The sequence below is a fragment of the Nicotiana tabacum genome, chromosome 23 (genome assembly GCF_000715075.1).
Source record: "Nicotiana tabacum cultivar K326 chromosome 23, ASM71507v2, whole genome shotgun sequence".
Lineage (NCBI taxonomy): Eukaryota > Viridiplantae > Streptophyta > Magnoliopsida > Solanales > Solanaceae > Nicotiana > Nicotiana tabacum.
The window spans coordinates 93,596,097-93,620,213 of record NC_134102.1 but is presented as its reverse complement, the minus strand read 5'-3'; the positions used below and the strand labels follow the sequence as shown (position 1 = coordinate 93,620,213).

The 24,117-nt window shown below is 39.4% G+C and overlaps 1 pseudogene; it reads left to right on the top strand.

The window, feature by feature from the left end:
• The first annotated feature begins 4,549 nt into the window (after nucleotides 1-4,549).
• Nucleotides 4,550-24,117, top strand: part of LOC107783118 (DExH-box ATP-dependent RNA helicase DExH12-like) — a 35,462-nt pseudogene continuing 15,894 nt past the window's right edge.

The following is a 24,117-nucleotide window of genomic DNA, read 5'->3' as shown; positions in this document are numbered from 1 at the left end:
CGCGAAGAAGGCCTGACGCCCAAACCTTAAAACAGAACCAAAACGGGATTTTACCCATTTTTCATAAACTCTCCATTAGAGCTCGGCCTAGGTGCGATTTTGAAGAGAAAACTCAACATCAATTCATAGGTTTGTACTCTTTAACTCATTTTATTCCATTTCTATCATCACCCATTAAATTCCTAGCTCTAATCTTTGTTCTTTCATGGTAGAAAACTAGGGATTTAGGAAGAATTGGGGGGTTTTGCAAATGTGGGGATTTATACCTCAATTTGGGGTCGGAATTCAAAATTAATTATATAATCGGGCTTGGGGGTGAACAGGTAAATAAAGTTTGGTCCGAACCTCGGGTTATGACCAAGCGGGCCCGGGGTCGATTTTTGACTTTTTGGGAAAAAGTTTCGGGAATCTAAATTTATGCAATGTAATTAATTTCGTTAGCAATATTTGATATTATTGAGTCGTTTGTGAATAGATACGAGTGGTTTGGAGGTGGATTCTAGAGGAAAAGAGGTAATTGAGCATTGAGTGGCCTTTGGAGCGAGGTAAGTGTTGTGATTAACCTTGACTTGAGGGAATACGACTTGTTTGTCTATTTGCTATATGTTTAAGTATTGGGGAAACAACGTATATGTGAGGTGACGAGTACTTATGCATTGTAGTTGGGTTAAAGCATGCGGTCGGGGCTTGGTTTCTTGCAATTATAGCTTCCTTTGTTCATGTTATCCATGTTTAGACTAGTATTGTTAAATTGATTGTTCTTATCATATTTACGGATCTTCTGGTGATAATTGAGTATTGATTCTAAAGTTGAGGTTGATATTATGGAATCAAATGTTGAAGTTAGGTTTGTACTTGTTATTCTATCTCACTGTTATTATTTATGCATTGCATTATGGTAAGGGAGAGTGTTAATGCACGAAGGGTGATATCGTGCCATATTGTGAGTGTTAATGCACGAAGGGTGATGTCGTGCCATATTGTGAGTGTTAATGCACGAAGGGTGATGTTGTGCCACATTGTGAGTGTTAATGCACGAAGGGTGATGTCGTGCCATGTTATGAGAGTTAATGCGTGAAGGGTGATGTCGTGCCATTTCTATTGATATTATGGTGAGATTGAGAGTAAAAGCACGAAGGGTGATGCCGTGTATTTTTCCTTTACTGTGTTTACTTGTTCTTATTGGTTCATAGTATATTGGCTGTTCAAGTTACCATTCTGCTGTAGTTCTCTATCTCGTATTCCCCTCAGCATGTTCCCCCTTCCAATAGTACATGTTTAGCTGTTATTTGTACATATACTGTTAAATTGCACAGGTTTGTTATGTAGGTGTCTTGTCATAGTCTTGTCACTACTTCGTCGAGGTTAGGCTTGACAGTTACCAGTACATGGGGTTGGTTGTACTGATACTGCACTCTGCACTTTCTGTGCAGATTTTGGTATTGGTCCCAGCTGATCGAGAGGCGTAGCAGCTCGGACTGATTCATCGGAGACTCAAGGTAGATCTGTTGGCGTTCGCAGATATTGAAGTCCCCGTCTATCTTTTCAGTTCTTTTCTTTTACTGTTTCTTTCATTCAAACAGTTGTATTTCTTTCAGACTTTTACTTGTAGTAAATCCTAAAAGTTCGTGAATTGTGACTCCAGATCTGGGTGATAGTAATTAATGAAGTTTTTATTTTATTCCACACTCGTTGCATTTCATTTTAGCTTATTTCTTGTTATTTGCTGAATTGAATAAGGATTGGCTTAATAATTCTCTAACGTTGTCTTGCCTAGCAAGTGGAATGTTAGGCGCCATCACGGTCCCGACGGTGGAAATTTTGGGTCGTGACAGATAACAACGTTTCTTTGTTTATTCTTTCTGTGCAAGTGACTTGGCCATCAAAAGAGGATGAAAACAGCACCTCCTTTTATTCGCTCAAGTCTCAGCCCCTTTTATAGTGAGTGGTGTTATCGAGAATGGGACGCGAAGATGGCCTGATAGAAGAAGAATAGAGGTTAAACTGCTCCATTAAATTCTCTTGTTCACTTTATGCCTAAAGCCAGTCGTATAGATCGAGTAAGATGGAAGCTTGAATGAAAAGGTTGTTTTACTATATGAAGTGTGTATAATATTTTCAGGCATAATGGATTAGTTTGCTATGGTATAAACTGCAATCAGAGAGTTCTTTGGTGCCTTTTCATCTTATGGTTGGCTTGTAAACGAGATTTGTAAGTTCTGCAACGTCATCGAATCTATTTGAAATTTTGCCTCTGGTCTATCTTGAGACATAGTATATCAATGTCATGTTTTTATTGAAGGATGAATATATCTAATCAGATGGTTCTTTTAGTGCACTTTCATCTTATGGTTGGCTTGCTAAAGGAGATCGTAAGCTCTGCAACGTCTATGAGTGTATGGACCATTTTGTCTCTCAAATTGTCTAAAACACTAAATTAATAACCGAGTAGGCAATTTTCCCCAACTAAACTTACGCTTTAGATTAGTGGTGGTAACCGGAAAAAAAAACTATTCTTTAAGTTACTTCGAACGATTGCTCAATCGCCTAAGTAATGGTAAAGTTAATTTCATCGCATTTGAAAAACTATGGAAAAGCGATCTTAAACAATTTACTTCCGCTAAGGAGTTCGCTAAGGTTGAAATTTTAATTGTTTGATAAATGGAGTATAACTCTTCCACAAAAATGATGTATAAGCTTGTTTAGATCAGTGTTTTAAAAGGTTTTTTGGTGATTCGCTTCGGGACTCGCTCCAGGGCGTCGCACTATCAAAACGCCTCGAAGCTCACGTGTGGGGCTTAGTTCTGTGAGGCATACGCCCCAAGCGCCCGACTGTGTGCCCGAAATATGCCTAACACTCAACGCTTGGGGCTCGCCTAATAATTTCTAACGCAAATCATTCGTCGAATTCCCTAATTAGCACTGTTAACCCTCAATTCTTTTAAAAAAAAAAAATTAAAGTTGTATTTCATCTATAACAATATAAAGATTGAGAGTAACTCAAAATAATGAACCATAGTAGTGCATATATACTAATTGAAAATATTTCTTCTAAATAGCTAACCAAGATTTAAATTTTCACTTACTATAAGTCTTCTTATCTTAGTTCTATGTCTCTCAAAATTATTAAATTCTTATTATTTTCTATTTAAGAAGTAATTTTTTATTTACGCATAAGGATTAATAATTTAAATTACGGTACTGGTGAGATTTATTAATTACATGTTAACTTTTAGAGAGATATAAATTGTGTAGTTTGATATATAATATTTTTTAAGAAATCATAAATTCTTAGTTGTTTGAAAGATAACACTTTATAGTTGATTTTTATTTCATACTCTCTCCGTTTCAATTTAGATGAGTAATTTGACTCGACACGGAGTTTAAAAAGAAGAAGACTTTTGAAACTTGTGGTCTTAAAAGTTTTAGGGGTAAAAGCTTTGTGGGGCCATGACATTTGTGTAGTTATAAAAGCTTCTCATTAAGGGTAAAATGGGTAAAATTAAGAGTTTAAAGTTGAATTATTTCCAAATTTAGAAATGTGTTATTTATTTTGGAACAAACTAAAAAGGAAAGTACCACATCTAATTTGAAATGGAGGGAGTAATAACTTTTACACTATTGAATTGTTTATATTTATGAAATAATACTCCTACTAGATATTTTAGTTTCTATGGGTTTTTTAATCTTTTTAAATTTTATTTAAACTTTTAATGTAATTTATATTTTTATGGTTATTATAATATTTTATTAGATTATAAATTAAAAATTTAAAGACCATGGGACTTATGCCCCATGTCTTGGAGTTTATGCCTCACCCCATGTTAAGTAATATGCTCCGCTCACATCACTGCTCAAGATTTTTATCTCTTTTTCTTCTACTTATTTCTAGAGGCGGACCTATGCTATATAATAGCATAGCGATTACTCATTGTTAAGCGATTTTGTGAAACATAATATAATTGATTCAACTTCATAATGCGGGAATTTAAAGAATTCAATCGTTTATAACACCAATTATTAGTAACTGAACTGAATAGACGTTTTCAATTATACGTGAGTGATTTGCCACTATGGCCAGCCAAATATTCTCACTCATGCCAATTATGAAAACAAATAAAAAAGAATTCAAATAGAAAGTCATGGACTCGTTTTTTTTTTGTTTAACTAATTCCCTTTCGACTGATCTCTTACCGAATGTGTAACACCGACACTGCTATGCCTTTGCTTTAACGTTTCAATCCAAAATCAGAAAAATCCCGAATCGTTTAGGGTTGTTGGAATCAAACCAAGGTTAATAATCCTAAATTGATTAGGATTTGGTAGTTGTTAATTAATCAAATCCGTGTATAAATAGGATTTTGTAGCATTATAAACTGTCTATTACTAAAACTCATTCAACCCCTTTTGTTCTTTGTAGTTTGCTTTACCTGCAATTGAAGTTTTTTGGTACAATTTTTGTGGGTACTTTCTTTGGTTATTTTAGCGTTGTAGTAATTAACGTAACAACGTCCTTGTTTGCAGTGATTTTAGGTGTTTTGATTTCTGATTGAAGATGGCAACATATTCACATGCAACATATTCGACCTCTGGTGAAGCAAAGTCTCTGTCTGGAAGAATTGACCCCAAAACTTTTGGGGATCGCGTTTACAGGTGTAAGCCTCCTGAGAAAATTCAGAAGAAGGAACGAGAACGTCCACTTGCCTCTGATCCCTCTGAGAAGAGACGGAGGATTCATGAAGAAAGTGTTCTTACTTTGGAAGGAGGAGGAGGAGGAGATTACCAGCCAAAAACAAAAGGAAACTAGGGCTGCTTATGAAGCCATGCTCTCTATAATTCAGCACCTTTTATGTGGAGGACAGCCCCTCAACATTGTCATTGCGGTAACTGATGAGATCTTAGTTGTGCTAAAGAATGATAGTGTTAACTTCAACAACCCTGACAAGAAAAAGCTAGAAATTCAGAAGTTGTTGAGTGCTCCCATATCAGACCAGGTATTTGATCAGTTTGTTTCATTTGGCAAACTCATCACTGATTATCAAGGTGATGAACCTCCTACTTATGATGATGATGATGTTTGTGTAGCAGTTGATTTTGAGGAGAACGAAGAAGAAGAAAGTGATCTTGATTTGGTGCCAGATGATGAAAAAGAGGAAGCTAATGGTACTGCTAGCACTATGCAGATGGGCAATGGCATTGATATATTGCAGGAAGCCAATGAGGGAATGGCTTTGGATGTTCAGTATATAGATGCTTATTGGCTTAAAAGAAAGATATCTCAAGCTTATCATGAGCAGAAGATTGATCCGCAACAGTGTCAAAAGCTTGCTGAAGAGGTTCTTATAATTCTTGCTGAAAGTGGTGATGACCGTGACGTGGAAACCAAGCTGCTGGTGCATCTGCAGTTTGACAAGTTCAGTCTCATTAAGTATCTTCTGAGAAACCGGATAAAGGTAGTGTGGTGTACTCGTCTTGCAAGGGTTGAAGACCAAGAAAAGAGGAAGAAAATTCAACAAGAGATGTTGGGTTTGGGGCCAGATCATGCTGCAATATTGGAGCAGTTTCATGCTACTAATGGGGCAACTGCAAAGGAGAGAGAGAAGAATTTGGAGAAAAGCATTAGGGAAGAAGCTAGGCGTCTCAATTATAAAGATGAGACTGGTGGAGCAGATGTTCAAGATGTTGATAATGGTTGGTTGATGGGCGAGCGTCAGTTGCTCGATCTTGACAGCCTTGCCTTCCCACAGAGTGATCTGATGATAGCACATAAAAAGTGTGAGCTTCCGGTGGGATCTTATAGAAATCATAAGAAGGGTTATGAGGAAGTTCATGTGCCAGCATTGAAGCCAAAGCCATTAGCTCCTGACAAAGAGCTCGTGAAAATCTCCTCCCTTCCGGAGTGGGCACAACCAGCTTTCAGTGGGATGTTCCAATTGAATAGGGTGCAGAGTAAGGTATACGAAACTGCCCTATTTTCCCCTGACAATATCTTACTGTGTGCTCCCACTGGAGCTGGAAAGACTAATGTAGCTATGCTTACTATACTTCAGCAAATTGGATTGAACCGTAATGAAGATAATGGATCTTTCAACCATAACAATTATAAGATTGTCTATGTGGCACCCATGAAAGCACTTGTTGCTGAAGTAGTTGGCAATCTCTCCAGGCGTTTGGATCATTATGGTGTCAGTGTTAAGGAATTGAGTGGAGATCAAACACTAACTCGTCAAGAGATTGAAGAAACTCAAATTATTGTGACAACCCCGGAGAAATGGGATATCATAACCAGAAAGTCGGGTAATCGCACATATACGCAGCTTGTTAAACTTGTTATAACTGATGAGATACATCTTCTGCATGACAACAGAGGTCCTGTTTTGGAAAGTATAATTACAAGAACTATCAAACAAAGCAGATCATGATAGAGCATATCTATCTGGTTGGGTTATCAGCGACTCTTCCAAATTGTGAGGATGTGGCCGAGTTTTTGAGAGTTGATCTAAAGAAAGGCTTCTTCCATTTTGACAATAGTTATAGACCTGTCCCATTGGCTCAACAGTATATTGGAATTGCTGTTAAGAATCGGTTGCAGAGGTTCCATCTGATGAATGATGTTTGCTGTGAGAAGGTAATCAATGTGGCTAGAAAGCATCAAGTGCTTATTTTTGTCCACTCAAGGAAGGAAACAGCTAGAACAGCTCGTGCAATACGAGATACTGCATGTGCTAATGGCACACTTGGTAAGTTTTTGAAGGAGGATAGTGTAACTCAGGAAATTCTTCATTCTCAAACAGAGCTTGTTAAGAGCAATGATCTCAAAGATCTTTTACCATATGGTTTCGCAATTCATCATGCGGGGTTAGTTAGGACCGATCATCAACTTATGGAGGAACTTTTTGTTGATGGCCATGTGCAAGTTTTGGTTTCAACGACCACCTTAGCTTGGGGTGTCAATTTACCTGCACATACTGTCATCATAAAAGGCACCACAATATACAATCCTAAAAAGGCAGCCTGGACTGAACTCAGTCCCCTTGATGTTATGCAGATGCTTGGCCGAGCAGGAAGGCCTCAATATGACACTAATGGTGAAGGAATCATAATAACTGGACACAGCGAACTGCAATATTATCTTTCTTTAATGAATCAATAGCTTCCTATTGAAAGTCAGTTTATATCTAAGTTGCATGTTCAGTTGAACGCAGAGATTGTCCTCGGGACAGTGCAGAATGCCAAAGAGGCATGCAACTGGCTCCGCTATACTTACTTTTATTTTCGCATGGTACAAAATCCCACTCTTTATGGTCTCGCTGCTGATGCTCTCAAAACTGCTGGTGATTTGGAGGAAAGGTGTGCTGACTTAGTTCATTCTGCAGCTACATTACTGGACAAGAACAACTTGATTAAGTATGATACAAAAAGTGGATATTTCCAGGCGACTGATTTGGGTCACATTGCTAGCTATTACTACGTAACTCATGGGACAATTTCCACATACAATGAGCACTTAAAACCGACAATGGATAATAGTGAGCTTTGTAGACTCTTCACTCTCAGTGAGGAGTTCAAATATGTAATAGTAAGATAAGATGAGAAAATGGAATTGGCAAAGCTTCTGGATCATGTTCCCATTCCGATCAAAGAGAGTCTTGAGGATCCCTGTGCCAAGATGAATGCTCTACTGCAGGCATATATTTCGCAGCTGAAGCTTGAAGGGTTGTCTTTGTCATCGGACATGGCTTATATAACTCAGAGTGTTACATGTCTGATGCGAGCCCTTTTTGAGATAGTTCTGAAAAGAGGATGGGCTATGTTACGAAAAGCCTTTGAAATGGTGCAAGATGATAAGTAAGAGGATGTGGAGCATGCAGACACCACTTCTCCAATTCCATGGCATTCCAAATGAAATCTTGATGAGATTGGAGAAGAAAGATTTGGCTTGGGAGCTGTATTATGATCTTTCATCACAATAGTTGGGGGAGCTTATCTGTTTCCCAAAGAAGCAAACAGATCTTCACAAGTGCATTCATTAGTTCCCGAAGCTCAACCTTGCAGCACATGTTCAACCAATTACACGCTCGGTCCTGTATGTAGAATTGACTATTACACTAGATTTTCAGTGGGAGGATATTGTCCATGGTTATGTAGAACCTTTTTGGGTTATTGTGGAAGATAATGATCGGGACAATATTCTTCATTATGAATATTTCATGCTGAAGAAACAGTATATTGATAAGGACCATACTTTGAACTCCATAGTCCCAATTTATGAACCATTGCCTCCTCAATACTTCATCCGTGTTGTGTCTGATAGATGGCTAGGGTCCGAGACTGTTTTATCAGTTTCTTTTCGACACCTGATTTTACCAGAGAAGTATCCTCCTCCCACCGAGTTACTAGACTTGCAACCTCTGTCAGTTACCGCATTGAGAAATCCAGCTTATAAATCACTCTATCAAGATTTTAAGCATTTCAATCCAGTTCAGACTCAGGTGTTTACAGTGTTATACAACTCAGATGACAACGTCTTGGTCGCAGCTCCAACTGGTAGTGGGAAGACCATTTGTGCCGAATTTGCCATATTAAGGAATCATCAGAAAAGACCTGATAGTATCTTACGTGCAGTGTATATAGCTCCCTTTGGGGCTCTTGCTAAGGAGCGGTATAGTAATTGGAAGAAGAAATTTAGAGACTCTCTTGGAATGAGAGTGGTTGAATTAACTGGTGAAACGGAGACTGATTTGAAACTGTTAGAGAAGGGTCAATTAATTATCAGCACGCCTGAGAAATGGGATGCTTTATCTAGTCGCTGGAAACAGCGAAAGCATGTTCAGAAAGTAAGTCCTTTTCATTGTTGACGAACTGCACCTGATTGGTGGCCAAGGCGGTCCGGTGCTGGAGGTGATTGTATCTCGGATGCGATATATCTCAAACCAGCTTGATAACAAGATTCGCATCGTTGCTTTGTCAACTTCCCTGGCTAATGGCAAGGATATGGGGGAATGGATTGGGGCTACATCTCATGGACTTTTTAACTTTCCTCCTAGTGTCAGGCCTGTGTCACTGAAAATACATATTAAGGGTGTTGATATTTCTAACTTTGAAGATAGGATGCAAGCCATGACAAAACCCACGTACACTGCAATAGTACAACATGCAAGAAAAGGAAAACCAGGAATAGTGTATGTTCCCACGAGGAAGCATGCACACCTCACTGCGGTGGATCTAATGGCTTACTCAAGCATGGACAGCAAAGAAGTGCCTGTGTTTTTGCTGCAATCTGGAATAGAGCTGGAGCCTTTTATGGAGAGGATCAACGAGCCTATGCTAAAAGAGACACTTAAGTATGGTGTGGGCTATTTGCATGAAGGCTTATCTAGCACAGATCAGGATATAGTGAAGATATTGTTTGAAACTGGATAGATTCAAGTATGTGTAATGAGCAGTACAATGTGTTGGGGAGTTCCCCTCTCTGCCCATCTGCTGGTGGTTATGGGAACTCAGTGCCATGATGGTAAGAAAAATGTTGACAATGATTATCCAGTAAGTGATTTATTGCAGGTGATGGGTCGTGCTAGTCGACCTCTTGTAGATAGCTCGGGGAAGTGTGTCATCATCTGCCATGCACCATGCAAAGACTACTACAAGAAGTTCTTGTATGAAGCATTTCCAGTTGAGAGCCATTTGCTGCACTATTTCCACGAAAATTTCAACGCCGAGGTGGCTGCTGGAGTTATTCAGAACAAGCAGGAAGCTGTAGATTACCTTACATGGACATTTATATACAGAAGGCTCACTCAGAATCCAAACTACTATAATCTGCAGGGAGTTAGTCACAGGCATCTTTCGGATCACCTCTCAGAGTTTGTCGAGAATACTATCAGTGACTTGGAGTCAAGCAAATGTGTTACTATGGAAGATGACTTTTCGCTTTCGCCCCTGAATCTTGGCATGATTGCATCATATTATTACATCAGTTACAAAATTGTAGAGCGTTTTAGCTCTTCTTTGACCACCAAAACGAAGGCAAAGGGCTTGCTTGAAATTTTGGCTTTAGCATCGGAGTATGAAGAGCTGCCAATAAGACCCGGTGAAGAGGAGTTGCTACGAAGGTTAATTAATCATCAGTGCTTCTCTTTTGAAAATCCCAAATATACAGATCCTCATGTCAAGACTAAGGCTCTGTTGCAAGCCCACTTCTCTAGGCAAATGGTGGGTGGAAGTCTAGCTTCTGACCAACAAGAGGTACTTCTTTCTGCTAGTAGGCTGCTTCAAGCAATGGTACGCGAGGTGACGAGGTAAGTATCTTGCCTAACTTCGTGTGGGGGAAGTACCCCTTAGGATTTGAGTCTTCTATGCTAATTGTAGTACGTGTACGCGAGGTGACGAGTACATGCTCGAACTTATTTGTGAAAAATTGGCCTTTTAGGGTTCTTACGCCCTTGTATTCACTGAATATGCAGTTGTTCTTGTTATGATTACGCTTCTTAATTACTAGTTTTACCTCTACCTGCTTAATTAGAATTAATTGCTTCATGATTTACTCTTATTACTTATTTGATTCATATGTGCCTTAACTGAAATTGTTACCTTTCTATTACCATGTTATCCTTTCCCTAACTGCTTATCTTTAATTGAAATTATTACTATCTCTTATGTAATTATTTAGCCTTAATTGAGGTTATGGTTATCTTTCCGCTGCTTCTTCTTAGCTGAATTTGTTGTATCTCTTTCCTAATTGCCCAACCTTAAAAGAAGTTAGATATCCTATATTTTAGTTGACTTGTCCTTATTTGGAATTATTCGACTTGTGTTAGCTCCCTCGTTGTCGAACTGTATGTTGTGGACTGTTGTTACACAGTATTTCCTTTCTTGTTGAGCTGTTCTTATTATGACTAGCATTCCTGATTGTGACTACTCCTTGTGAATTAGTTCCTCCGTTTCTTTAAGTTCTGGAATCTCTGAGTTCTGGAATCTCCGTTTTTGCCGTGCGGTTGTCATTGTGATGCACGAGGTTTTTGTCGTGCGGTTGTTGTTATTGTGATGCACGAGGTTTCTACCGTGCGAGTGATATTGGGTTGCATGAGGTTTCTGTCGTGCTATTGTTAATATTGATATTTGCACATGTGGAGAGACAAGATGGGAACATTATTATGCACATGTGGCGAGACAAGGTGAGAACATTATTATGCACGTGTGAAGAGACAAGGAGGGCATTCAATTTACCATTGCACACGTGGCGAGACAAGGTGGGATGTGTCAGGGATTGATTTGTGATAACTTGTGATGGTCTGAGGACATTCTTGTTGTTGATATTTGTGTAATGGTACACTTACCTGTGTGAGATTTATCTTGTGGAAAGTTGTGGGAAAATATTTTACGTGCTGTCCATTTCTTTTCCTATACTTACTAGCTGGCGTGAAATATGTTAGGACACTTGCACAAGCATACACGTAGTTAAGCACTCTTATCGGTTAAGAGGTTTTCTTGATATTGTTGAGTATAGATACACACCCTTGTTTACTTGCCTTCTATGTGACTCTATTTGGCACGTGAGTCGTCAGTGCGGTTATAAATTATAATGAGAGCACAAGATGCTAAGTGTTAGGGTTCAGGAATTGGGACTCGTGAGTTGTGAATATTCTGAGGTTCGGTACCTCGTGAAGTTTATTGGCTAAAACTCGGTGTGAAAGCGGTCATTTTGTTGAATTGTTATTTGCCTTTCATTTATTTGTGATCACCGAATTTAGACCGTGTTTCCGTACATCTACTATGTCATTATTACGGTATTCCGTTGATAGTTGTCGTTTTCCTTTCTTACTGAAATTACCGTATTATTTGCCATTTCGCGTAGTCTTTATGTAGATATCATACTCTATTATTCATATACTTATACTTGTTCAGGTCATTTAGTCCAGTAGGTATCTTGACTGTACCTCGTCACTACTCCACAGAGGTTAGTCTTGATACTTGTTGGGTACCGCCATGGTGTACTCATACTACACTTCTCTATATTTTTGTGCAGATCCAGGTATTTCGAAGTCAGTTGATCATTAGTTAGCTATGCGGATTGTTGCTGTGGAGACTCAAGGTAAACCTGATGTTGTGTTCGTAGGCTTCGGAGTCAGCTTCTAATTTGTATTCACACTGTTTACTTTATTTCAAACAGTTGTAATTAGAAAATTGTAGCAAACTCTGTAGAGCTTATGACTTGTACTACCGATTTTGGGAATTATAAATTTTATAGCGCTTTCTATTTCATAAATTGTTAGATGTTATTTAATTATTGTTGTTATTTGGCTAATGTTAGGCTTACCTAGTCCCTAAGACTAGGTGCCATCACGACACCCAACGGAGGAAAAAATTGAGTCGTGACAAGTTGGTATCAGAGCTCTAGGTTCATAGTTGCTATGAGTCATAAGCGAGTTTAGTAGAGTCTTGAGGATCGGTACAAAGACGTCTGTACTTATCTTCGAGAGGCTACAGAACTATTAGGACAGTTTCACTTCCTTCATTCCTATCGTGCGAGTTCATTGATCTCGAAGTTTGAGCTTTTATCATTCCATTCTCTCACAGATGGTGAGGACATGAGCTGCAGTTACTGATGTTGTTACCCCCGGAGCATATATCGCTAGGGGCAGAGGCAGAGGCTGACGAGGAGCATGTGCCTCAGCTAGGGAACCTACTAGAGTAGCAGTTGAGGAGCCGTTAGTAGTTCCAGTTGGGGGGCAGGTACCGGATATGCCTGTTGTTACCCCCGGACTTCAAGAGACCTTAGCACAGTTCCTGAGCTTGCTTGGTACATTGGCTCAGGCAGGGTTGATTCCGGTTGCACCAGCTACTTCACAGACCAGGGGAGGAGCTCAGACTCCTGCCGCCCACACTCTAGAGCAGCGAGTTCATGTTGGTCAGGTTCCAGGTGTCATGGTGACACAGCCTGTGGTTCCAGTTCAACCCGTGGTTAGGGCAGCAGCATCTGAGGAAGAACAACTTAGACTTGAGAGGTGCAAGAAGTACCACCCTCCCACCTTCAGTGGATTGGTGACAGATGATGTCTAGGGTTTCCTGAATGAGTGTCACCGCATTCTTTGTACTATGGGTATTGTAGAGACAAGCAGGGTTGTTTTTGTTACGTTCCAGCTCAGGGGAGCGTCTTATCAGTGGTGGCGAGCGTATGAGTTGGGTAGCCCGGCCGAGTCAGCTCACTTATAAGGGTTTAGTTTTCAGAGATGTTCCTGAGAGAGTTTGCACTTCAGTCCCTTAGAGATGCATGGCGCGCAGAGTTTAAGAAGCTGCACCAGGGCACTATGTCAGTGTCAGAGTATGCCGTTAGATTCAGTGATTTGGCCAGACATGCACCTACTCTGGTCGCTACAGTTAGAGAGCGTGTCCGTAGATTCATTAAGGGGCTCAGGCATGATATTCAGTTCAGCATGGCTTGGGAGTTGAAGTCGGATGCATCGTTTCAGTAGGTGGTAAGGATCACTCGCCGAGTGGAGGGCATGTGGGACCAGGAAAGAGAGGACATGCGAGGTCAGGAGAGAGAGGATAGGTAGGCGAGGAGGCCTCGTAGACCGGAGAGATCTATTGGTCCTTATTTTGGAGACAGGGTACGGCATGGTAAAGGTTTTGTGGGCCAGCCAGTTCAGTTTGCACTTCAGGCTTCGCACGGTGTTTCAGGTACTCATGGGTTTCAGAGTACCCGTACCGCACTGTTTCTACAGCCATGTCATCAGAGAAGTTTCTTTGAGTGTGGAGATACCAGCCACATGGTGAGAGATTGTACCAGATTCTGGACAGATGTGTCACAGCGGGGTACTCAGGTGAGTAGAGGGCGCCCAAGAGAGGGAGGCCCGGCCCGTTGATGTGTTTCATATAGTAGGCTTGAGGCCGCTGTGCCAGATGATGTCATACAGGTATTCTTTTAATTTGTTACAAAGGGGCAACATTCGTATTTTGTTTCGGTTCTGCTTATCGGGGCGATTTCCCCTATTTGTTGCTCCACCTATGGGTGAGTTCATGACTTAGTATTCTGTTTATGTGTTTACCCTGTTGGGAGATTTTATGAGTGGTAGTCGTGTCTATCGTTGTTTTTATTCATTATTGAGAGTTATGAGACTAGAAATGGATTCCTATTGTCCATTATGGTAGGTTTTGATGTGATTCCTGAGTAATTTGGTTACAAGTTGTGATTTAGATACTCTACCGGGGTGAGAGTTCAGTAACTGTTGTGATTTTATTGGCAGAATTGAGTTAGTGGAAGGTTTCAATTGGTATGATGTGTATTTGATTGTGATTTAGAGTTGAGGGTGAGACCCTCGTGATTCCATGTGATTTGATATGTTTGAGCCGGGCTGTGTGCCGCAGTGGAAGCTATATCAGGATAAGATCCTTGTGATTTGTTCATGTACTTTGATTTTTCCTTGTAATTTGATTTGTAGGATGGTACTCATAGAGAGTTGTGCCTCTCGGGCTTGTTTGATATTTCTCTTATGTGTTTCTCTTTACATATTCAGTCATTTTCGTTTTGTGCTTCTTGAGTTTTAGCTTGCGGGGTGTGTGCCCTGTGGTGTTAGTTGTGACTTGTTGGTCCGGGCGTATAGTTATGAGGTCTTCATGTTTCTTGCATCATTGTCAGCATTGTGGAAGTTTGAAACAGGGTTCTAACGGATATGAGGCTAATTGTCGGTGCTGGATTTGATTGCGGGTAGCTATTGTGATCAGAACTATTATTATGGGCCTATGTGTGACGTGTCATGTTGTGTGGTTGTACTGTATGGGTATAAGCATAAGTGGTTATATCTACTTGAGACTGATACTGGGTGTGGATTTAGAATCGGGTCATTTGAAGACGAGCGGATGGTGGAAATATTGACTCTAAGGCTTATTAATGTTTGTGGAAGGGATAAATTACAGTTGAGATGGTGTCGTCAGGCTTATATGGATTGGGGTGACGTGGGGTCACCCGCGGGTATATGTTGGATGTGTGCATTCAGTGATTTGACGGCTTCGAGGCGATTCTTGGCATGTTCGAGGACGAAGGTTTGTTTAAGAGGGAGAGGATGTAACGACTCGGCCGGTCGTTTTGAGAATTTAAGTATCGTTCGGTGGCATAAGGTCTTGAGCAGCTTCGTATTATGTGTATTGACTTGCGTGCGTGGTCGAGTTCAGTTACCGAATGATTCGGAGTCAAATCGGAAGAAGGATTCTAGTTTTGGAAGCTTAAGTTGTAAAAGTTGACCGGAATTTGACTTTTGTGTAAACGGCTCCGGAATGGGTTTTGGATGATTTCAACAACTTCGTATGGTAATTTTGGACTTAGGCGTGCGTCAAGATTTGGATTTGGTGGTCCGTAGGGTAATTTGGAGCATTTCCGTGAAAGTTGGAAAAGTTGAAGTTTTGAAGGTTGAGAGGTTTGACCAAGAGTTGACTTTGGTGATATCGGGGACGAAATGCGATTCCGAGAGTTGGAACAGATCTGTTATGTCATTTGGGACTTGGCTGCAAAATTTGACATCATTCCGGGTCGATTTGATAAGGTTCGGCGCGAGTTTTAGAAGTTGGAAGATTTGAAAGTTCATAAGTTCAATTCATGGTGCGATTTGTAGTTTTAGCGTCGTTTGATGTGATTTGAGACCTTGAGCGAGTTGTGTTTGGTTATGGAACTTGTTGGTATGTTTAGACGGGGTCCCTGGGACCTCGGGTGAGTTTCAGATGGGCTACGGGCCATTTCCTTCTATATTTGGACTGTTGTTTTCTGTCATCTGGTTTCCTACATCGCGTTCGCGTTCGCATAGTGTTACTTTAGAGGATGAAATATTTCTTCTTCGCGTTCGCATTCATCGCGCTCACGAAGTTCTGCCTTTCCCTTCTTCGTGTTCGCAACTGCCTTCTCGAGTTCGCGTAGTAGGAACCAGGCCCTTGGCACTGGTGATCATATACACTTCGCGTTCGCGTGTCTCCTTACGCGTTCGCATAGGTTCATGTCCCTTGTTCTTCATGTTCGCGTCCCTTTACTCGAGTTCGCGAAGGGTCTTCTTGGCAGCCCTCATTTTTTCTTCTTCGCGAACGCGGTTGTTCTTCCGCATTACAATGCATAAACACCTGGGCAGCAGAATATATCTTCCAAATCGAGGGTTAGGCCATTTTTTATCATATCTTGATTTGTAGAGCTCGGTTTTGAGCGATTCTTTGTGAGTTTTTCAACCAAATCGATTGGGTAAGTGTTCTTCACCTAGAATTTACTATATTCCATGATTTTATCTTTATTTTTATCATTTAATTTGTGTTTTGAGTTGAGGAAAATGGGGATTTTTGAAGAAAACTTTCAAAATGAAAAATCATGATTTGAGGGACGAATTGGTATCAAAAATTGATAATTTTAGTATGGTTGAACTCGTATCGGAATGGGTATTTAGGTTTTGTAAAATTTATCGGGTTTCGAGGTGCGGGCTCGGGGGTCGACTCTTGGGTCGATTTTTAGATTTTTATAAAGATTGAAGCTTTATGATCCGAAATAGTTTCTTATGAGTTTTAGTTGTGCTTTGAAGTTATTTTGGTTAGATTTGAGCCGTCCGGAGGCCATTTCACTCGAGAAGTTCATTTTTGAGTATCAGTCTATCTTCTTTGAGGTAAGTATCTTGCCTAACTTTGTGTGGGGGAACTACCCCTTAGGATTTGAGTCTTCTATGCTAATTGTAGTCCGTGTACGCGAGGTGACGAGTACGTGCTCGGACTTATTTGTGGAAAATTGACCTTTTAGGGTTCTTAGGCCCTTGTATTCACTGAATATGCAGTTGTTCTTGTTATGATTATGCTTCTTAATTACTAGTTTCACCTCTACCTGATTAATTAGAATTAATTGCTTCATGATTTACTCTTATTGCTTATTTGATTCATATGTGCCTTAACTGAAATTGTTACCTTTCTATTACCATGTTATCCTTTCACTAACTGCTTATCTTTAATTGAAATTATTACTATCTCTTCTGTAATTGTTTAGCCTTAATTGAGGTTATGGTTATCTTTTCGCTTCTTCTTCTTAGTTGAATTTGTTGTATCTCTTTCCTAATTATCCAACCTTAAAAGAAGTTAGATATCCTATATTTTAGTTGACTTGTCCTTATTTGGAATTATTCGACTTGTGTTAGCTCCCTCGTTGTCGATCTGTATGTTGTGGACCATTATTGTCACGACCCAAAACCCATAAAGGTCGTGATGGCACCGGACACCACTGTTAGGCAAGCTAACAATAATTACTTAATTAGGTTCTCATTTTATTATTTTTTGAAATCATATTTTCCTTCCATTAAACAGTATAAGATGAAATTTACAGAGTAAATGATAATATTTTTAACAAATTCAATACAGAACAATCCATCATCACCCCAAAATCCGGTGTTACAAGTGCATGAGCATTAACTAGGAATATAAAATAAAATACAACAGCTGTCCGGAATACAAATTGGACAAGAAAATAGAAATACTCTAAATAAGACTCTGTTGGCTGCGGGTCGTAATGTGGAATGCAGCCCACGTAAGTCCCCATATGCATACACGCCTCTTCTCTCACAAGGCCACTAGTCACATATGTACCTGCACAAAAATGTACAGCAGGTATAGTATGAGTACGTAAGCAACGTGTTTCCAGTAAGTATCTAGCCTAACCCTAGAGAAGTAGTGTCGATGGGTCGACATCTACACTTACTAGTGGTCCAATAATTTCATGTACAGTAAAGAGGTAAGTATATATGAAGCAGCATAAATAAATGAGATAAACAAGTATAGATTATGTGGTACGAATACCCATCTTTATGAGGAACTCGAGCTCTCCATTTGGAAATTTTCCTCCTTAACCGGAGCATATATATGAATATAATGGATCTCATCAGATAGATTTTCATAACCTAAATCGGGAAAACTTATAGATACTCTGGCTTCTTGCCCAAATATTACGCACGATTCCATGAGGATATGATATAAGAAATGTCGAGGCGTACAACCCGATCCAACATAATAATAAAATTGTGCACTGCCGAGGGTCGAACGACGCGAACCATAGATGCATCTATTTAACCTGTTGAGGCGAACGACCCTCTTTCATGAGAGTGTGGTACATAAATCCTGTTGAGGCGAATGGCCTGATCCCATAAGAAGTGAAATACAAATTCCTGCCGGGGCGAACGGCCTGATCCCATAAGAGTAAAAATCTTTGACAGGTCCTTGACCCCACTCACGAATAAACGTGTGAGTTATAATTTCTTTAACAAAAACCTTTCAATGAATATATATATATATATATATATATATATATATATATATATATATATATATATACACTTCATTATATCACGGAAACATGTCGTAGGAGGAGTAAAGTTATTCTGTGACTAATCGTGAACTCATGAAGTCTCTACAATAACAAGTCTAGTCTCAAGTAGTAATATAAAACAGAGGAATTTAATAGGAGAGACTGCTCATATAATACAGCTATAGCATGATGTGAACTTAAGTCTACCCGTACAATAACATGAATGTAGCTACGCACGGGCTCTCGTCACCTCGCGCGTACGTAGTCCCCACAACAAGTAGCACACATCCATATACAACACCTAGAGGTAATTTTACCCTCACAGAATTAGACATGAGACTTACCTCGCTCCGAAATTCCATAACCGGCTCCAAAGCCTCTCTAACACCTCAAACTGATGCCCGCCGATCCAAAACTAGTCAAATAAGATGCAGCCCAATCAAATATACTTTAATATTCATAATTTATCAATTTATAAAAATTTTCAACTCCGCTCGAAAAGTCGATAAAAATCACCCTCAGGCCCACGTGCCTGAATTTCGAAAATTTTTGAAGATAAATACTACCCATAGCATTACGAGCTCAAATATATAATTTATTCTCAATTTCATGCCCAAATTCGCGGTCAAAAATCCAAAAATATCAATTTCTAGATTTTCTACCAAAATCCCAAATTTCTACAAATTTTCAAGTTTAAATGCATATATAATCCAAGTATTTAACTTGCAATAGATGGGAATCACTTACCTTGACATAGATGACGAAAATCTCCCTTCCAAGAGCTCCAAATATCGCCCAACCAAATGAAAAGTGGAGGAAAATGGCCAAATCTCGTCTTTTAAAAGAACTCTCTACCATGCAATTTTCGCACCTGCGGTCCCTTACCTGCGACAAAACCCTCGCAGGTGCGCATTTCCCTTACCTGGCCAAGCTCTGCATCTACGGACAAAAGGGGCCGCTTCTGCGACTACTGCCCTCACACCTGGGGTCACGCAGGTGCGCCCAAACTTCCGCACCTGCGGTGGATGGCCTGCCCTCACTCTTTCGCTTCTGTGGCTCATAGCTCGCACCTGCGACTACCTCTGCGCAGGTGCGCTTACACCAGAAGCTGGAAGCTTCAGTTGTTCTTCCCAAGTCCAAACTTGATCTGCTTACCGTCCGGAATCCACCTGAGGCCCTCGGGACCTCAACCAAATATACCAACACGTTCCAAAACACATTACGAACTTAGTCGAGGCCTTAAATCACGCCCAATAACATCGAAACTACGAATCACCCTCTAATTCAAACTAATGAACTTTGAAATTCCAAACTTCTACAATCGATGCCGAAACCTATCAAATCACGTCCGATTGGCCTCAAATTTTACACACAAGTCATAATTAATATTATGGACCTACTCCAACTTCCGAAATCGGAATCCGACCCCGATATCAAGAAGTCCACTCCAGGTCAAACTTTCCAAAAACCTCCAAATTTCCATTTTTTTGCCAAATGACCCCGAAATGACCTACGGACTTCCAAATCCACTTCCAATCGCGCTCCCAATACCAGAATCATCATATGGAGCTATTCCTAGACTCAAAATCCCAAATGGACATCAATATCATTGAAATGCACTTCAAACCAAATTTAGGAAATTCTTCCAAAAATGCCAACTTCCATAATAGGCGCTGAAACGCTCCCGGGTCATCCAAAACCCATTTCGGGCATACGCTTAAGTCCTAAATCATCATACGAACCTGTTGGAACCTTCCAATCCCGATTCCGAGGTCGTTTATTCACAAATCAAACCTTAGTCAATTCTTCCAACTTAAAGCTTCCGAAATCAGAATTTTCTTCCCAAACTAACTCTGAACTTCCCGAAATTCAATTCCGACCATATGTACAAGTCATAATACCTGAAGTGAAGCTGCTCAGGGTCTCAAACTGCTGAATGACGCGCTAGAGCTCAAAATTACCGGTCGGGTCATTACATTCTCTCACACTTAAACATATGTTTGTCCGCGAACGTGCTCAGAACTGCTCTGGAGTTGCCCAAAATCATTGTGTAACACCTCGTGCACCCACCCGTGCTACCACAACCCAGTTGAGCATATTTGCTCGAGCAAACCCGAAAATCCTCCCTTTTATCTAGTCAAATAAGCCTTAGAGCTAAATTCCAACATCTGAAATTTCTAGCAGGTATGTTTCCAACATACGACAACCATATCCATCACTACATGATGTACCAACACATGATTGTATACCCTTACTGAATTCTTACCATGCACCGCGTAACTCATTTGCCTAGGGCAATATTTCCAAGGCACAACAGCTAAAATTTCCACTGACCCGAAGCCTGTGGTGTACCTCATGATCAATTAAGCCTTGCTTTAACTCTCGCAATACTGCCACGATATAGAAGATGTGTAGAACTCCTAACCACCTACCGAATCACAATTTATGGAGTCTCTCCTCTCGACAAGAACGATTACCTCATTATCGACTAAATAATAATATTTACTCTTTAATATGCTTCATATAAATCTGATTGCACTAATCCCAAGTCTAATAATTTCGTCTCACCCAGTACAAGCTACTCATGCAATAAGCCACCTCAGACACTGCCAAAAATCTCGTATGATGCCACCATATGCCAACAAGCTACAAACTCGACTGTGATACATAAGGAAAAACGAACTCTGGAAAGAACTACTCAACCCACTTAACTAATTAAACAACCGAAAAGATGTTATGAACCTTCCTCAGGAATTGAGAAGCAAAACATGAAATAATAGATATGGGAAACTGTACTCAATAACACACTATTGCGGCGTGCAACCCGATCCAACCATGATACTTGTGATGGCGTTCCACCCGATCCAAACAACATATCTGTGGCGGCGTGCCATCCGATCCAATCATATACCCGTGGCGGCGTGCCACTCGATCCACACATGACAATCTAATGAAAACACACATTGAGCCGCGGAATGCCCAAATATCAACCATAAACACGCCCAAGTGCATAATACAAATCCTGGGGAGACGGGTAGCGTCACGCGCTACAAAACTCAAGCACCACTAAGGTGCGATATATGACCTGCATCTCGAGAGTTATCCTGCTCACATAATATCACAAACCATACGGGATCTCAATACGAGTGCGAATAATCAAACCACCTCACAACCCACTTGGTATAATATAGATTACACGGAATAGTTGACAACATAAATAACATCCAAGGCCCAAAGACCCTTACGAAAATAACGCTATGCTGAGATGAGCACGTCCGGCCTGATATAGAGCCCACATTCACATTTAGATCCATCCACGGACCTCAAGCCGATTCTGATCATACCATGCTTGGCTAAATAGCCTCTCAAGGACTCACAATGACCTATTCACGACTCATAAGAATAGTCGTCAAATCCGGAACAAACTTCCACGTTCCACAACCAAATGAACCGAGCGCCCTTCAGGCATAAATTCTCACATTAGTGATAGTACCAAATCTCCATATGTGGTTCCAACCTTTAATCAATCAGGTGACTACATGTCACACTTATGCAATTTCCAGTGGGATACACTCCCACGACCCTCCGCACCAGGTAACAAGTCTGCACATCCATACCATCGGTCACACTAATGTTGTAAAGCAAATCAAGAAGTCGCAAATCAGTACACAAAGCCTCTTACATAGGACGCCGATCTCAGGTGATGCTAAGGACACTACCAGCTTACTCTAAACATCTGAATTCCTCCCCGCTTATCCGAGCTCGTGACATTCTTGTCGACATCAACTGCAACCTTGATCCTCAACTTCCAATTCCTGTGCCGCTCACTGCACCTAACATACCAATACGCAAGAGTAAGAGAATTTTATCATAACTCCCAAACCACCAATAGGGTACACACTTCATCATATAGAAACTTTTCACTTAACTCATTTCAGGAGAACCATTGCAACACGTGACTGAATTCCCATAACCACAGAAAATACAAACCTCGAGTGGTGGTCTAAACCACCATAATTCTTCTGTGATCCAACTACACATAACATGCCATAATACTCGAATGCTTCCAAATAAAATCAATTACGACGGCCGTTAAACCTCGCACGTACCGCCACAAATTACATGTATAACTCAACACGTTGAAGGAACTGATCATTGCCACCATTGTGAACAACTAATTTTTAACCACACCCAAATTCTATACTATTTTAGTATAAATATTTTTTTAGGTCTAATCTTGATGTTTTAAACCTTTATCTTACTCTAAATAGATTTTATTTGATTAAAAATTATAAAAATATTCACATACTTATAGAACAAATTTTATTTCTATTCATAAAGAGAAAAAAAATCTACAAAAAATATTTGGTTTCTTTTAATCAGAACTATAATAAATAAGTTAGCTTTAGTATATTTTTGGCTTCATTTAAATAAAGTGTATATATTTAGTTTGCGTATCTTTCTTAGTCTAAATATTAGTTAGTAAATTTTCTTATCTTTTATATGTTATTTTATCTTTTAAAAAAAAAAAGAAGAAGAAAAAAAATAAATCAAAATATTAATTCCTATATAATAAAACTAATCACTACCTACACATGCAACAATCCTTACGTCCCAACCCCTATGTCCCTAATTCTTTCATGCACACACACGATCCACACCTCAATATGTACACTATCTTACACCACTTCACAAGCACTGATTTTTTAAGCACTATAAAAATTCCATGCACTTCACAAATAAAGGAGGAGGCAACGAAATTGGGAAAAAAAATAAAAATGGAGAAGAAAGGAAAACGAGATTGAGAGCAACGTGAAAAGAGGCAATCAAATAGAGAACAAATCAGCAACTAAGAAAAACTAGCATTGTTCTTTTAGAGTAAAAATTACTTTGTGATAAACTGTTTGGTGGACTTAGTAGGTTCGGAGTCGAAAATCGAAGTATCCTTCGTGGTTTTAAGTTCGCGGGTTCAACTCAGCAGATTGTAAATATTTTCTTTGTTGTGAAATATTACAAAAGGTAACACTCAATCTCCTCTGTATAGTTTAAACATAATATACGAGATCTATGTCTTCTTAAAGTCTGAAAATGTCCTTTAATTCGTTTGTAAGTTTTTGTTAGAATTATTTTTTTTTTTATCTTTTCTTTTCTCTGGTAAGATAGAGAAAAGTGGCTAAAATTGTTATTCCTCTTTGTATGTAATATTTAATATGTTAAAAATACTTTTATACTAATTCATGAATTTGGAGGTAAGATACAGTGAGAGTTAACATGTTATTCTTAATTAGTTAAGTTTATATAGTTTGTAAAGTTCGGTTTTATTTTGAATTAGTAAATCCAATTTGGGGTTGATAATATTAATTAATTTTAATAAATTGGTCAAATTATTTTGATAAGCCAGTGTATTAATCAAAAGACTTTTATCAAACAAGTTTAGTAAGTTGACAAAATATTTTAAGAATCAGTTGGTAAATCTAGTATGTTTGGTCAAGGTATTCAATACATTTATTTTACTCTTCTGGATATTAAATTCAAATCATGGTCTCTGCGTTTTTCAATTAGTTGGTATTGGCAATGTACTTACTGTTAAATAGATTTAATGAATTAAATTATTGAGTCAAAGAATTTTATATCCGATTTTGACAAACTGATTGTATTCTTTAGTGCAAGTTTATTTGTCTTAGTCAGATACTATATTTAGTTTTTTTTAAGATAAAAATTTATTTTGTTATTAAAACGTAAGATAAAAGTTCTATATTTTTCACAATGTCAACATGTGAATATGGAATCTGTTTATATTGCTGTGT